The sequence below is a fragment of the Coturnix japonica genome, chromosome 1, assembly GCF_054131305.1.
Source record: "Coturnix japonica strain WE chromosome 1, WE-NBRP24, whole genome shotgun sequence".
NCBI classification, from domain to species: domain Eukaryota; kingdom Metazoa; phylum Chordata; class Aves; order Galliformes; family Phasianidae; genus Coturnix; species Coturnix japonica.
The window spans coordinates 80,903,153-80,919,525 of NC_140663.1; the positions used below are offsets into that span (position 1 = coordinate 80,903,153).

General features: G+C 44.0%; 1 protein-coding gene across 4 annotated transcripts in view; it reads left to right on the top strand.

Moving 5' to 3' along the window:
- Positions 1-1,390: 1,390 nt before the first annotated feature.
- The window catches only part of PHLDB2 (pleckstrin homology like domain family B member 2), a 106,720-nt gene continuing 91,737 nt past the window's right edge, over positions 1,391-16,373 (top strand). For all 4 annotated transcript variants that reach the window (XM_085546669.1, XM_085546686.1, XM_085546702.1 and 1 more), the window contains exon 1: positions 1,391-1,527. The gene's annotated coding sequence lies outside the window, so the exon portion shown is untranslated. The remainder of the gene's footprint in view (positions 1,528-16,373) is intronic.

Consider the following 16,373-nt stretch of genomic DNA (forward strand, 5'->3'; position numbering starts at 1 on the left):
GTGGCTAAAAATAAATAAATAAAAATGATAATAAATTGCATTTTCAGCCTTAGGGGGGAAAAAAGTAGTGAATACCTGCCAATATGCTGAAAACTACAGTGGTGATTTTTATACCTGCCCAAATCACAATGGTCTTGCACCACATTCATTAAAGCTTAACAATGTTCCTACTATGGCACCAAGGGCTGTGAATATATAGATCTGCATCTGTGTTGAGCAGAATGAAACCAAACTCCTTTGTATGAACTCAGGAGTGACTTCTGCAAAGGGTATATGTACTACCTTACTTCTCCTGAGTATGAGACACACCTCTGTGGGGAATGCTGACCCCCCAGGTCACAGTTAGGCTCCAACACATATGCCAAGATACCATCTCTAACATTTCAGTGCACTGCATATTCTCCTCCTCTTCTTAAAGGATCCTATGTGAGATAGGGAAGGAGAGAGAACAAATGGTGTCTCATGTTAGGAACCTCAAATCTGTTATCACATTTACCTTTTGTTCCTGTCTTGCTGGATTCCTGTTGGTCACAACATGCCTACCCTGCCCAGTGAGACTCATTACTAACACTGGTGCTGTTGTTTTACTAGCTCAGAGATAGCTGGAGTGTATGGCTGTATTCTGTAAGAGAATTTCATTAGATTAGGTATGGCTTTTTGGCTCCAGGTTGAGACAGTGTTCAGACTGACTTGTATTATTTCCAGAGCTGATTAGTCTACAATGAGTGTTGAAAGCTGCCTTTGAAATTCAAAAGCACTTAACCATTGTCATCAACTATTAGCACTGGCAAAATGCTACCAGATGGGATGCAGTCTAAGTCCAGTGAGGTGATAAAGGTGTTCTTAGTTTGTCGGGGTTTTTTGTTGTCTTGATTGGCAACCACAGAAGGCCACTTAACATTCAAAGTTTTTCCCTCCTGATCAGCTGGCAGCAGGAAATATTGGCACTGCATTTGAGGGAAATGTGAGCTCTTTCCTGTGTTCTTCTCCTCTCATGGCACTAAATTCAACATGGAAGGGGGGTTGTGAACTAAAGGAAAATTCAGAAAATGCTAAGAATTCTCACATCTTTTTCTTCCTGTCGTTAAATGCCTGAGAGTGAGAAGCCCAAAGCAGCCTTTTCAGACCTGTATTCAGAACGTAATTACTCCAGAATGTATTTCATGGTTATTTTGCTGTTCGGGGAGGGAGTATTCACCCCTAGGGGGGATTTCTGGACTTCTGTTATCATCCTGATGGATGACGGACTTGCTGATGTTTGTAAAGCTCCATTTGTTGTCTTATCTCTTGGCTGTTTTGTGTCAACACACCTTCAGTTGACCTGTTCTCTAGAGTGCTGTTAAACATTGCAGGCATACTAAACGAATCCCTCTGGAATGGGATTGCAGCATTTCCACTTACCAGTCTGGCAACAGAAACAGCAGACGCAGGTGATGGCGGTGATTTTGAGAAGGTCTAAACAAGCCTGGAGAAAGCAGGGAATGGTGAAGTGTGGAGCCATGTAAGCTTTATACTCTGGTGGGATAGGTAAGTAAGGATCTACCTGTGGGCATTAGAGCTTTAGGAGTGTTGTGGGTTACAGAGGGAGAATGTGGAATGGGTCTGAAACCAAACCACTGTGTTGTATTTGCCTTGCTGAAGGAGAAGGTCACTAGAGATGGTTAATAAAGCTCTAGCTGCTGAGCTCACCAAACATTCTTCCAGTTCAATGGCCTATGCAGAATGATGTGTTTAGTCAATGTTTAATTCCTAAGCAACAAATGGGGACTGTCGTAGCAGAAGGCACTTGTGGTGTTGACTGAAGCAGAGGAGGCCAAGGATTAAAAAGGTCATATGGGGAAGATCCCTTGTGCAGCCTCCAAGCTTCCTCCTCTAGATCAGGTCCCTTTGCAGCAGGAAAAAATGGGAAGAAACAAGAAAAGTGGAAATAAAAAGTGTTGCAGGAGAGGCAAACTTGCTGGCTGGCAGTGTGAGAGGAAGGGTACAGCAGCTGCAAGGAGGATGAGGACCACCTGTAGGTTCAGGGCCTTGTGAGGAGATGCAGGGAGAGCCGCTCACAGTGCCCTCACAGAGCAGAGAACACCAGGGGCTAGATGGAGCTATTTCTAGTTTTGTGAGGGTAGACTGTTAGTGAGCCTGGGCATGTGGAATACAGACCAGAGTTCTGCCTTGGGTCTAGGAGATTAAGGCAAGACTGGGTGGATCATCTCTGATCTCCCACTACGATACCTCAACTGTTTCTCAGCAGGGAGGGCATGGCAGCTGGCTAATGGAATGGATCACCTGTGGGCAGGGACTGTGGCTCCTCGCATCCCAGAGACTGACTGAGTGGGGACCAGGAATACATTTTCATCTGTGCAATTTCCATCTGCAAAATAGATCTAGTATGAAGTTACTGATCTGTGTTTCAGCTGTGGTAGGTTTGGGGTTTGTTTGTTTTTTTTTCCTGATGAGTTTGCTCTCCTAAACACGCAAGGCAGCTTTGTGAAGGTTAACATTTGTGCAGCCTTTGCTTTATTACCATTCTCTGAAATTCTGTACCGCTTACCTTCAGAATGAGGGATATAAAGCGGCATGTCCTAAGAGCCAGCATTACTTTGCTCAGTGTATCAGCAGGACCAAGCTGTTCTAGCAGCCAGGGTGCACATTCCAAAGCAATTAGAACAGCTTCGTGAGTACAAACTGCTCAGTGGTTGATTAAAAAATGCTTTTCAGACGTCTTCATAAAACAGATTCAGGTGACCAGAAAAGAGCAACTCTTTAATCTTTGCAGTTGAATGTGAAAGCACTTGGTTTGAATTTAACACCTTCTTCACTTTAAAACTGCTGTGAATTGTGAGGAGCTGTTAATTTGATATGTTAGAATAGCCTTAGACAGGAGTCTTAAGAGAAAGAAAAGGTGATGATCACAGATTCCCCACTCAAATCTGCTTCCCCAAGGCTCCTGCTCTCTCAGAGCGTAACTACACGTGCAGCTCATTTGACGCTTGGCACAGCTGAGAGGATGAAAACTGGGGAGGAGAAACGAGCCGGGGCTGGAAACCATAAATGGAGGATTTCCTCTGTCTATAAACCGGCATGTGCATAACTGCAATTCATCTGGGGAGCTCAGCAAATTAAAGCATGCTTGTCTGATGCTCAAAAAGAGCACTGCTGCAAGCCCAAGTCCTGCTTCCCAAGCTCTTTGGACTGTCAAAACTCTCCAGTCTTCAGCTTTTCCTGAAGCTACCCCTTGTCACTGAGCTGTGAATTCCCAACCCCACAAATGGGGTGTGTTCTCCAGGCCCTCTCCCAGGTCCACTAGCTCTTTGTGTCCTCCTGGCTGTGAGAACACCTGACCCAGCGTATCCTTTGGGTAGGAACTCAGGGAGTTAGCGATTATTTGCTCCAAGTCCAAACCAAAGATTTCTTTTCCAGAAATGTGCTTTCAGAAATGAAATAAATCTGTCTTTAGATGTGGGGTTTTTTCTTCTCTTTTTCTATCCCCGCTCCTCTGGTTTTTTTTCTTTCCTATACTTGATGACTTCTGGCTAGTTTTCTTCCTTTCTCTGGATTGATTCCCTTCTCCATGTTGCTTCTTTGTAAAGAACAGATATAAAACTACCCAGGAACATTTTTGTCTCTGGAGAATTTTACTGTGACGGGCTGCACAAGAAGGAAGGCTACCTGGGACACCCACTGAATATGTGTGTGCAAATGTGTGCAAACATGGAGATAAAAGAGAAAAGCACGGTCATGTGACCAAGGCTGAGAGCTCAATAGCAAGCAGACATGGGCCTAGAGCAACGCCAGCTGAAATTCAGCCTGGACTCTGCGTTCAGCCAAAGCCCGGATCTGCTTGCTCTGACTGGGTAACTTAAGATGTGCACTTGGACACTGCAGTTCAAGCTCTTGCCAAGCACGCTGCCTCAGTGTGAGGAAGAAGTCCTCACAGCTTGTCCAGCTACGACCCAAGTCTCTGTCACATAAACACAGCCCTAACATTAAGCTTGTGCGTAGCCCTAGTCCCACATGGCATATAAAAATGTATCCTCATTCTCCTTCATCCTGATGTAGAGAACAGTTTATAGGGCATGTTTTAGGCATAAAATTTCCTTTTGTTCTGGACTGCACTGTGGTATCCAAGCACACAGACATGAAATGTACACAAAGATCTATTTAATTTCATTTGCTCCAGCTAGCAGAAGTAGGACAAGTATTGGTGCTTCGTTTTTTCTTGTTTGGTTCTGATGTGGTTTTCCTTGTGGGGCTGTATGTGATGTGGTAGGGTGAGAAATGCAAGTGAAAGAACTGAGCTTGGCAGTTTCCTGTGGACATCCAGTGGGGCTCCTGGTGGCATATACCTGGCGAGGTTCCAGATGTGGCTGACTATAGGAAGATATTTCTCTTCTTACTCAAATGCTTTCCCTGCCCTGCTCCCCCTTCAAGATTGCTTCCAGTACAGCAGCTCATGATTGCACCTGGTTGAGCTTGGTTCTGCTGGAACCCTTGGTTACTGCTGTGCTCAGGCTCTGGATTATGACATGATATACAGAGATGTACAATCCACTTTTCCTCTCACTGGCTCTAAACCAGAAGTTTATATATAGAATTTGTTTCCACATGGCTGTTTTTTTTTATTTCTCCCCCCCCAGAATCTTCAATTAGACGAAACAGGGAAACAGCTGTTAATTATTAACAGGAGGCCCTATTTATGGTATGGCTATCTTCCTCAGCTTGACTTGATTTTAAAAACAAACACTTCCAAAACATGAAAAAGCTGTGGCTAGAGCTTTTTAATACTTTTGGGAGCCTCGATACATGAAAAGTATCTTAGGTTTGGTTTGCAAGGAATGTGAACTTCAAACTTATCAAAATTAGCAGCTAAATGTCATTCCACGCAGGTTCCTCTATGTCAGAGGCAAAGGTTAAAATTTTACCCAGCAGATTTGAAGAGCTTCAAGACGCTGTTAGAGGACCTTGCTCAGTTTCAGTACTTTGTGGAAAAAAAGCAAGAGGAAGTTTCTATAGTTCTAAATTTAGTTTCAAGCTGTGGCTAGGGACTCTGTAGCATATCCTTGCTTTGGTCATCATCCCTACAGCTGATAGGGATGTAGTTGACAGGCCTCTCTTTGCACGTCTCCTGTCAAGCCTGGCCACAGGCAAGTAACCCATAGATGCTGTGGTTTTTCTGAGAGCTCAGACTTCCTATGTGTCTGGGCAGTGTGGCATCCTGTGGCTATCTGTTAGGTAAGGATGCACCAGCCCAAGGCAAATCTCCCAGAAGCAGGAGGAAGGTCTTCAGGCAGCTGGTCCTTGTAGCCATTGGGACCTGTCTTGCCATAGCCAAGTCAGTTTGGAAGAGTTGATCCTGGGAGCACTGTAGGCTGTGTCAGCTCTAAGAGCTTAGTTGGATTTTAAAAATACTGTGTTGATTGCATGGGGGGATTTTTAAGTCTCTGCTTCCCTAATCTTGTGCTGAGTGGAGCAGCGTTCAAGTCTGCAGTAAAGTTAGCCCTGAGCCCTCTGGTTTCCAGAACGATGCTCAGACTTGCATCTGTATGAAAACCATTGTAGCAGTCTTCAAACTGAGAGCTGTGTTTTGTAAGACATCAGAAGTGTTCAGATAGAGGCCTTTCACTGTTTTCATACTTTTGACTAGGCCTAGATTCTTATGCTTCTTATACCTACTAGTTTTTGGTCCAACCCAAAGCTCTTGCATCAGCACAACTGACAGATGTCAAGCGTGTGAGACCATGTGACAATTTGCACGTAGAGATTCTTCCTAATTCTTGTGCTGACTTATGCAAAATTCATAAGTTTGGACAAGAGATTCCTCTTCTGTCTTTTAATCATTTGGAGTCTGGATGGTCCTGCTGCATCAATGTAGCAGCTCGTGGCCTGGAGTAAAGCACCAGTCTTGACTTTAGGAACAGCGCTGTATGATGAAGACTGCAGTTTTGAAGTCTGAACGCTGCGACACAGGAAAAACCTGACCTATGCCCCTGTTCTTTTGTGTGCAGTGTGGCAAAAGGTATGTTCTCCTCGCTTTTCAGCTTCTTGATTTTACTCTTTGCTAAATTTTCATTTTAGTTATTTCATGGGAGAGGTAAAGAGAACCCTTAACGCTGTCCTTTCACCTTTAATTTGGGCAAAGCTGCTTGTATGACAGTGCTGGAATGGATTAGCGAGCACATTAACAGCTTTGTTTGCTAATCTGCTGTAGAACATGTATTTTTTGGATGTGAGAAACTGCTTCTTTTCCCTCATGGCCTTCAGCTGTATGGATATCTAGTACTTCCTTGATATCTGCATGAGCCCACTGAGCAGTGTACCAAGATAACTCTAATGGTATGGCACTTCTACAGAAATCAGCAGCCAGCAGAGAAATAATTGTATTAAGATGATCTTACAAGAGTCTCCATCAATTATGGTAATGCCAGAACTTGTTAGTTTTTTGACTACGTTTTCACTTCCCTGGAAGCCAAGAGAGGCTTTTCAGTCACAGGATTCCCACAGTGCCTCATCACATTTCCTAATCCCTCAGTAAGTTAGAATAACAAAAATCCACTTTTTTTTTTTTTTTTTTTTTAGTGTCACCTTCAGCTTGTTGAGAAATCTGTGCTTCTTCCACCCTCTTAAATGATGGTGTTCTTAAATGATCATGTGTTCATTGTCTCCTCGGTGATTTTTCTTGCACTTATTGTTTATGAAGCGGAGTAACTCTGGTGTATGTGTAATTCTATTAGAATGGTATGTAGGTGCTTGCTTTTCCCATGTCCCAGATTCTTGTGGTTTCAGTGCACATTCATAAGGTAGATTTGATCTCTGGGTTCCCATGAAACAGCCGCATACTTCTTGGACATAGGAAGCCGTGAGGTACAGAGAGAGTGCTGGCGGACAAGAGGTAATGTGCTTGTTGTTAAAGAGGCATAGAGGAAAATCAAGTCAGAGTTCCTCCTTAGGAAATCTTTGCAAAAGAGGTGTTTCAGTGCAATCGGAATATTCATCTTGCCTTTCCTCCCATAAGTGGCTAACAGTTTAGCTCATTAGACTGATTTCGCTGGCTACTCAATCACAGAAAAGTTGTGCAGCTCAACAGCAATGGGCTCAAATTAAAAGCCTCGGGGAAATTCATAGTGCACAGCCTGATGGTTTCCCTCTTGTGTGCATTTCAGAACAGCGCTTGCTTGTAATCTAGAGAATGCTCTTCCAGTTCCTGTTGGCTAATCACACCGCTTTAATTTCAGGTGAAGCTTTAAGACTCTTTTCTTTAGTATCACTTCCCATTGCTTCTTCCAGCCTTGGTCTCTGAACCTCTTCATCTCCTTAAAGCTCACTTGTATTGTATTCTAGAATATCTATGGGAAGTCAGGTATTCAGGGAGAAGTAATAAAAAGGCAGCCTTGCAGCATCGTCTGATGTTTAACAAAAGGTTAAAAAAGTCCTACAAACCTCTCCTCAAAGCTGTGGGCAATTTCAGGCCAGGTTTGCATTTTTAAAATTCTTGCTTTACCTTATTTGGCCATGCAAAATGGGATCCAGAGGTCCCCGGGGACCTGGCTGTACGGCGATGGGGTTTTGTTCAGATGAAAGTATGTGCTTTTTTTTTCCTTCGGAGACACATTGCTAAATATGGGCTGTGTTCATAACAAATAAGGCTGTTTTCTGGCAGAGAGTTCAGCTCCCCAGCATCCCTCAAGTTGAGAAGGCAAATTCACGGCAGCCCTTCAGCATCAGGCTCTGCACCTTTGACAGCAATTGCCTTGAAAGCTGGGGGTGGGAAGGAGATATGCTAATGCTGACATTGGCGATACATGCTTTGATTTCATGGAGACGTTTCTGTGCAAGATAGGAAGGCTTATAAGAAACAAAGACGTAAAATTAATCTAAGCAGGCAGAGAATGACAGTTGAATATTTTTGTGAACTGAGACAGTGTGTTGTCTTCACATTTTTTGTTTGTTTGCTTGTTTTTGGGTGTTTTTCCCAGGAACAGCTACCCTCCACCTGAAAAGCACAAGAAGGCAAAACATAAGGTAGCCAAATAATGTGCATAGCTTTAGGGGATAAATATTGATCTAGGATCTGGCATTGGTTAACTGTTACAACTGAGGTGTGTCTTTGTAAAGGAGAAGGGTCAGATTACAAAACCTCTTTCAGTTCACCTTTTAATTTCACATTCACAAGAGCTGTGACTGAAATAGTTTTCAAGCTGAGATCATTGATGGGCACTACTGACATTTACCACAATTGAGGGGGAGAGCATAAAGTGGACAGTAATTAAGAAGCATAGACTTATGGGAGCATGCGTTATATAAAATATTAACTGTATAAGCAGAGTTTTAATCTAACAACAACATCTGAGACTCTTTAAAATGCTCCATTGCTCTGATCGATAAACGCATGGTGGTGGATCTGTCATTATTTTGATGAATCAAGCTTAAGAGCTTGTTTGTAACCAGTGGCAAAAGCATCCTTCAGAGTAGCCTCAGTTGCACTGGAATTGGCAAGAAGCTTTGCTGTGAGCTCTGCTAGAGTTAGCAAGAAGTTGCATGTAGTGAAACAGCTTCTACTGGTGGGAGCTGCTGATGTGACAGCATAAGCTGGATGCCCATTCTAGTTAACAGAGTTAGCTTATCAGAAATAGTTACAGACCCAAATCCCTGTAGATGTGTGCCTCAGGCTCCCCTCTCACAGAAGAAATTCAGGAAAAAAATGGCAAAATGCTGGCTTAAACTCTTCTATTGAGCGTGACTTCGGGTGACTCATCAAGAAAAGGCTGAGACAGCAGGTCCCAATGAGATGTTGGTTAGGAACACATTACAGCCCCAGCTTCATTGCTTCACAAGCTTACTATGCAGCTGATGAAAAGATGAATAGTCAAAAATGCTGTTCAGATATGCTGAAAACTTAAGGCAGCCCCATGAGCTTGAAAGGCGTGGTGATGACACAGTGCATGTAGATGCAGCTGCATCATAAATAGAAGCAGATGGGGATCAATTGCACAATGGCTACAGCCCTGACCTGATATCTACTCTTGAGATAGTCATTTTAAACTTATCAGTCCCCTGAAATGTCTTATTTGCTGGATTGTATGTATTTTCAAGCAGTGGTAGCTGAATTATTATTATTATTAGAGTCTCACAGAAAAGGATCTTAATGAAAAATAACTTTCACACTCTCTACAAAGTATTTTCCATGAAAAGAGGATAAATATTCCTAAGCTTAATGAGATGTGCCCTCAGACTTCCTGTGAACACTTGTACTTTGTGATGGGATGAAGGAGAAGGATGTTGGTTCCCAGGAGCACTGAGTGGATTAAAGTCTTGACAGTGCTTTGAACATGAGGACTATTAAAAACCTCTGTGTTATTTTTGATGTGAATGACATTTTCAGCCTTTTCATCAATATTTTGAAAGCCAGAGGGCAAAGATCTCCAAAAAAACCCACTGTTTTTTTAGTGCCCAGATTTGTACTCGAATAGTAGCAGTGTGGATAGGAGTGATGGAGTTGCAGATGGTTTAGGACTGTCTCAGGTTCTGTTCAAGGCTTCTTAGGCTCCACTTCAGGATTAAAGACTTTGTTCTATGACAGTGTGACAGTTATAACATGAAATGCGTGATTTATTCAGGACCTTGTTCGGGACTGAGGTCTGGAGGTGGCTGGAGAAGGGTTGAGTGAAAGGCTGAGCACAATATTATCACTGTCCTTATACTGCATGGATATGGAGTCCTCAGAACAGGAGAGACATGGACCTGTTGGAGCATGTCCAGAGAAGGACCACAAAAATGATCCAAAGGATGGAACACCTCCCTTATCAAGACAGGCTGAGAGAGCTGGAGCTGTTCAGCTTGGAGAGGAGAAGGCTCTGGGGAGAACTGAGAGCAGCCTTTCTGTATCTGAAGGGGGTCTGTAAGAAGGAAAGGGGCAGACATTTTAGCAGTCTATTGCAATGGGACAAGGGGAACTGGTTTCAAGCTAAAAGAGGAAAGATTCAGGTTAGATATAAGGAAGAAGTATTTTACAATAAGGGGTAGTGAGGTACTGGAACAGGTTGCCCAGAGAGGTGGTGAATGCCCCATTCCTGGAGACTCACAAGGCCAGGCTGCACGGGGCTCTGAGCAACATGATCTAGCTGTAGGTGTCCCTGTACATTGCAGGATAGTTGGACTAGATGGCCTTTAAGAGTTCCTTCCAATGCAAATGATCCTATGAAAAAAGTTGTTTGTTCTGCTCCCTGTGGCCAATACCCAAGACCAATGACTGTGACTACTCCTTTTGCACCATGCCTTAAGTCAAGCTGTAAGACTTTATTTAGCTCTATCTTCTGATGTGAGTTGAGACTGTCAAAAAACTATATACCTGTGCAGAGCTGGGGGAGGAGCAGCGTAATGGTACTTAACAGGGCAAAGACCTGGGCAGGACCTGGTCTATCCTCTAGCTTGGGCACAGTGTGCCACAGAAATGGAGATGCTTTTACAGCCCCTGAAGGCTTTTTAGTGAGCTTCAGCCAACACAGTTAGCAGATTTTTTGCAATACTAACGTTATCGCTGTGCACGCTGCCTCTGTTTTTTTTCTCTCCAAGGAGCACCCACGCATTCTGCGAGGCCTTCTCCTCCGTGCCGGCTGGCTGTGCCCACATGCTGAGGGAAGCTGGGACAGGGCTGGGATTCATGCCTGGCGTGCTTGGCGCATGCCAACAAACCCACTCCCACTGCCTGTCTGCCTAGAGGAGGCCCCAAGGGCCCTCACAGCCTTTGATAAGTTAATTAAGGGTGACCTGCGTGTCTGTAGGGTGGAATGCTGCCTCCCATCGAGCTTCTGACCTGTGCTAAGGAGCTGTCTGTGGCATGTTGTTTTGTGGGTGGACGGTGTTAAGTGTTTGTGCAGTATCTGAGGTTGAACGATGCTCCTTCACAACACTGAAACTGCTCTCATGCCTGTTTTAAGACATTAATTAGCACAGCTCACTGAAACTGGGCACAGAGGTTCATCAGGCAGCCACATAGCCCCCTAAAGCCAGTGTTTTGTGTGAGTAATTGCACTGCTGCTAATTACAAGGTAGTCATTGTTTATAACCTCTGTTACCCTTCCGGCTTCCTATTGGAAAGATGGGCACGGCTCCATCTCCCTGAGGTAACCGGAGACAGCATGTCTTGGCGCTGATGGTTGGCCGCATCAGCCAAAGCGTGGCACTGGAGGGGAATATCCAAATGTGGGCCAAGCTCCTGCTCTTTGGATGCTCCTGACAGTAGGATGGGAGCAGGCAGTCATGTGGGGTGTCCTGCAAGAAGAGAAGGAGGCTGAGGGAATGGGGGCTTGCCCAGCATTTTAAAAACAATGACAACAATGAGCATTTTGGTTATTCTGTGGTGAAGTAGAGCATGAATTTCAAGGGGAATAGTTACTGTGAAACAGCCTCCTGGATAAAAGAGTCTTGAATTAAGGAATTATTGTACTCAGGAAATGAGAAGAAAGAGGGGAAGCGTGCTTTTCCTTTGGAAACAATAATGTGGGATTTGGGCTGTCAAATAGTGGTTGTGCTGATGCAGGCACAATAGCCATCTGCCAGAGCATGCTGACAGCTTAAGGTCAAAATCCCAGTGCTCCCAATAAGCACCAACACCCCTGTCTGAGGAATCACAGAATGGCCTGGGTTGAAAAGGACCACAATGCTCATCTAGTTTCAACCCCCCTGCTGTGTGCAGGGTCACCAACCACCAGACCAGGCTGCCCAGAGCCACATCCAGCCTGGCCTTGAATGCCTCCAGGGATGGGGCAGCCATGTTATTGGAAGGGCGTCCATTCATTTGATTTCTTGGAGAGTACATTTAAACCAAACTACGTTTGATATTTGAAGACACATTTGAAGGTGAAGAAAGTTTTTGAGACAGTATTTCCCTTTACTGAGATCAGCAATTTGCTTCTAAAGAAGATGCTTTGTTGCCCTTAGCATAGAAAAGCTTTTCAGCCTTACATTCTTGTGAAGACTGAATTATTTTTAAACATCAGCATGTTTTCCAAGAACAGAAATGGGTTCTTGGCTGACTTATCTATATTAAAGTATTTAATCCAAATATTGACCTAACTGCTGGATCCTTCAGAACTCTAGTCTTTTGATTTTCATTTGGACTAACCTCTAAACTTGAGCTTGAATTCTCAGCAAGGAGAAATGGGGTAGTGTGAGCAAGGTGCATGGGCTCCAAACCCGCTGCCATGCTGACAACCAAAAAGAAGTGGACATAGATAGCTGTTTGTCAGTGTAGTGTGACTGTACTAACCCTTGTCTGCTACAGATAGCTTGTGCAACCAGCAGCTCGCATCTCTTAGGCCTGGTCAGCAGGGTAGGAACAAAAGAGGGGATGAAGGAAGGAGGTGGCTGTCAGGGCTGCCTCATGGAAATGCCACCCACAGGAGGCCCTGTGAGTCTGTGACCGCCTTTTCTGCTCTTCTCTGAAGGATGATGTGTAGGCTGGGTTGATAGCTGAATTATCATTATTACTTCAAGGAGTCTGTGTACAAACCAGGCATAGCTGTTGTTTCAGGCTTTGTGCACACTGTGCTTTTGAAATCAGAGGGAGCAGCATCCTGGACAGGGAGCTGAACCTCAGGGGAACAATGCAAGCATTTGCTAGAGGTGTTGCTGGGGAAGAAGGAAGGTTATGAACAGAACTTTGCTGAGTAGCTTCCCGCAACATCAGGGAACATACTTACATGTTATCATTTTAATGGACATTGCTTTGTCTACTAGACATGCCCATTCTCCTCTGAAGCAGGCAGGATAACAAAGAGGCTGCTCTGTTTATGCTGTAGTCATCTTGGAGGATTCCAGGGTTGGGCAGAAAAACAAGATGAAAAGACTGAAAGTATGTTTTTGATGGGAAATGAGTGAGCGAGAAAGCAGGGAGCTGAAATGAGAAATTCCAGCCCCATGTACCTTGCTTCAGTAGAAGTCAGCAGCAGCCCCCTCCCCAACAGCTGGGCCAGGGGCCTGTAGCTGACTGGAAAATGGTTGCAAGCGGACTGTTAAGCATAACACAGGGCCTGGGAAAGGGCATATTCTACACCGGGTCTGGAGAACTATTTCCCTCTGTCTATTCTTGTCTTGCATAAAAATTCTAAATTGGCACCAGTCTGTAGCCAGTTGCAGCCGATGTTGCATATTTCACATGTACCAGCCTTTTGTAAATATGACCTAGAGCAGTTAGAGCTAAAATATAGCTTAACTTTCAAATGGGAAGGACAGATTATAAGCCTTAATATAAAAGGAAATGTTTTAGTGGTTATTTTTAAATGTGTTTTGGCACTGTGAATTGCTGCAAATCAAGCATGGATTCCTACATTGTACCTAGAAATAGGAAAGTCCAGTCAGAATGAAATTAAAAGGTAAGCTAGCAGCACAAACAGGGTTAACACAAGTGTAAAATAAGGTGATTTCCTAAGGAAGCAGGCTGTTTGATCAGGCCTGCTATTGTGTCTTTTCTGCCTGAAAACTTTTAGCATCTGCTGTCCAGCCTCGGTTAAGCACGATAGATGGAGAAAGGTACTCAACAAAATTAAGTTCTGACGAGGTTTGTGAGAGCAGAGAGCCAGCAGCAGGGTGGAGAAGTCATTGCTGTCCCCTAGAGAGTGCTTAGAAGTGATTGCAATCTTCATAGGCGCCAGAGAATCCAGGCAGGGAGAAGCCTTGTTCACACTGCTGCTGCAGGAAATCTGCCTCTGGAGCTTGCTGTCCCTCTTGCTGCCTTTGTGAGCCCCACCACCTTGGGAAACACTCTTAGCTTAATGGAGAAGTCCCTGCGTAGTGAGAATGGAGCACAGGCTGTATGTAAAAACTTGTGGAGATGCCATGGGGCTTTGTAAAGTAAACAGAAAGAAGCAATTGAGTGGAAAAGAATGAAAAGAAGCAGTGAAAAGTAAATAAAAAGAAACAATTCTAACACAAATAGCTCTGTGTGCAATCAACGTTGATTGCTATCCCTGCCTCCCATGTGTCCGTGGCTGGTGTTCCACACGATTCCCCATCTTGTCAGGATCAACATGAAAACAGCTGCTTCCTCCTTTATCCTTGAGGTGTATCCTTCTCTTTGAGGTTGTAGCTGGTGGGTTGCTCACATGGCGATGTACAGAGCAGAGCCCTGGTTTGTGTGAGAGCAGAGGTACAAGGGCATGCAATGCTGCAGCAACAGTGATGAGCACTGCCAAACTGGATCTCCATACAAGCCCAGGAGTATTACATATGCAGAGTCCTAGCAGGTAAGATCAGTTGCTTTTTATACAAACACATTGTTAAATGAGTATTATTAATGGTCATTTTGTGGCCCATACTCTAGGGAATAGGGTGAGTTTAAGACTACCTCTGTCTTTAAAAATTCTGTGAATGTGTAGAAAATGAGAAGGAGGAAAAAAAAAAAAGGGTGGGGGAGGGGAACACACCATGTTGTGTTTGATAGATATGAATGCAAACATTTCTGCATGCTCCTCCTTGTACAGCCTTTCCAGTGTTAAGATGGTGGAGAGGTTTGCTGGACCATTACAGGAGAGGTACAGGTGCTCAAATACCTCACTGTAGCGCTCAGTCCTAGAGCAGACAATTCAGTTTGCCATGAGGGTCGGCTGTGTTTGCTTTCAGGTGCTATGTGTATCTGCAGATCTTCAGTGGGAGGGTAGGTCTTTGGGAGAGGCAGAAATGAGTGCTTGTAGTGGTTTGTATGGCAGGGGTTTGGTGTTGGATGATGAGGCTGTTGCTGGTACTTCCTCATGGCTGATCTAAATCTGATCATTCTCAAGTAGGGAAGAAGGCTGCTCCAATGTGTCCAACCCTGTGTGAGGCTGGGATATGGCAGTGCTGGGACACTGCTCAGCAAGAGGGAACTTAGCATCCCACGTCGTGATGGATGAGTTCTGAAATGGTGTGAAGCCTCTTCTTAAGCAAGCAGAGCTTGCATATACCTGATTATGGCCAAAATAGGAATAGTGTGCTATGGCAGAAAATCCTACTAAAGCAGCAGTATGGTCTTAATGAAAGTTTCGCTGCTGACAGTTTTCACAGTGGAAAAGCTGTGTTCTTTTAAAAGATTCCCATAAAGACCACGTTACCACTTTACGGTTCATTTCCTATGTTGTGGAAATGGTGTGCTAGCCATATTGTTTTATGGAGTAATTTGTAACAGTGTTAAGCGTTTCGGCTTTAGCAGAACAGAAAGATTTATGAAACATGGAGTTTTATAATGGAAAAAAAATAATAAATGATGGGGAATTGTATTAGGCAGATTTTACATCTATCTGAAAGTGATTGGGGTGTTCTATAGGTTTTCATTGTGGTGAGGTGCCTCTCTGGACTTGTAGCTCTGGATGTCTTTGAAGGCAGAGATCATTGCTTTTCACACAAATCAAATGAGCATGCTCACTTTTGTCTTCAGAGAGAAAGATCCGCTAATGAGTATTAATGAGAAATAATCCTATTAGGCTTGAGAATGAATAGTTTCTCCAATGCCATATTTGACTGTAGAAGAAAATGATGCAACTGTGAGCAGTAAAACAGAGCCTTACTGCAATGGGATATAATTGAGCGGTTTTAGAAACCCAGGCTTCAAGTTTCTCTGAGAGTGAGGTGATGGATTTTCTGCGTGTGCGGAATATTTATGTTAGATCCAGACTTCTCATATCTCTGGTTTCATCGTGCTGTTGCATCTCCACAGAAATGAATGGGGAATAAAACCAAACATGTGCAGGCCATGTTGATGCGTCATATGAGCTAATGTTTTTCAAATTAAGCTACATGGTATTTCTGTCATTGTTCCTTTCCTAATTTTTGTTTGGATTGCGGCTTTGCTGAAACTCATTGAACCTCATGCCTTTGCATTTTTGGATGAGTTCTTTTTTCTTCCCTTCCTTCTGCAGCACACAGCAAGAGAAGTAATGCTTGTGCTCTCTCTAGCTCAGGCCTCAAGCCTGGGCTAGCATTTTGAAACATAACGGGACCCAGCATTGTGACACTGCCTGTTTGGCAGGTTAGTTCCAGGCTGGCTCCATAGACCTGGCCTCAGTTCCTGGTTGGAGTGGTCTTGGTTGTCACCCAGCAGCACTTGGGCTGGAGAAAAGAGCTTTTGGTTGGTGTGGCAGCAAATCAAACCTCTCTCATCCTCTTGAAGGACATCATGGGGCCTTTTGTTTGCATGGGAAAAAATAGGCTGAGCGGTGGCTAACCTGATTTGCTTCAGAGAGCACTTGGGGATCAGGTTTTGGAGGGGAAGGCTGCATCTTGACAGAGACTACAGGAGGCATTTGTCACTACCCCTCTACTTGGTAAATCCATACTTGCTGAAAATGTCTTTACATCAGCCTTTAGAACATGATAAAATCAATATAAACATTTAGTCCTTTTTTCAG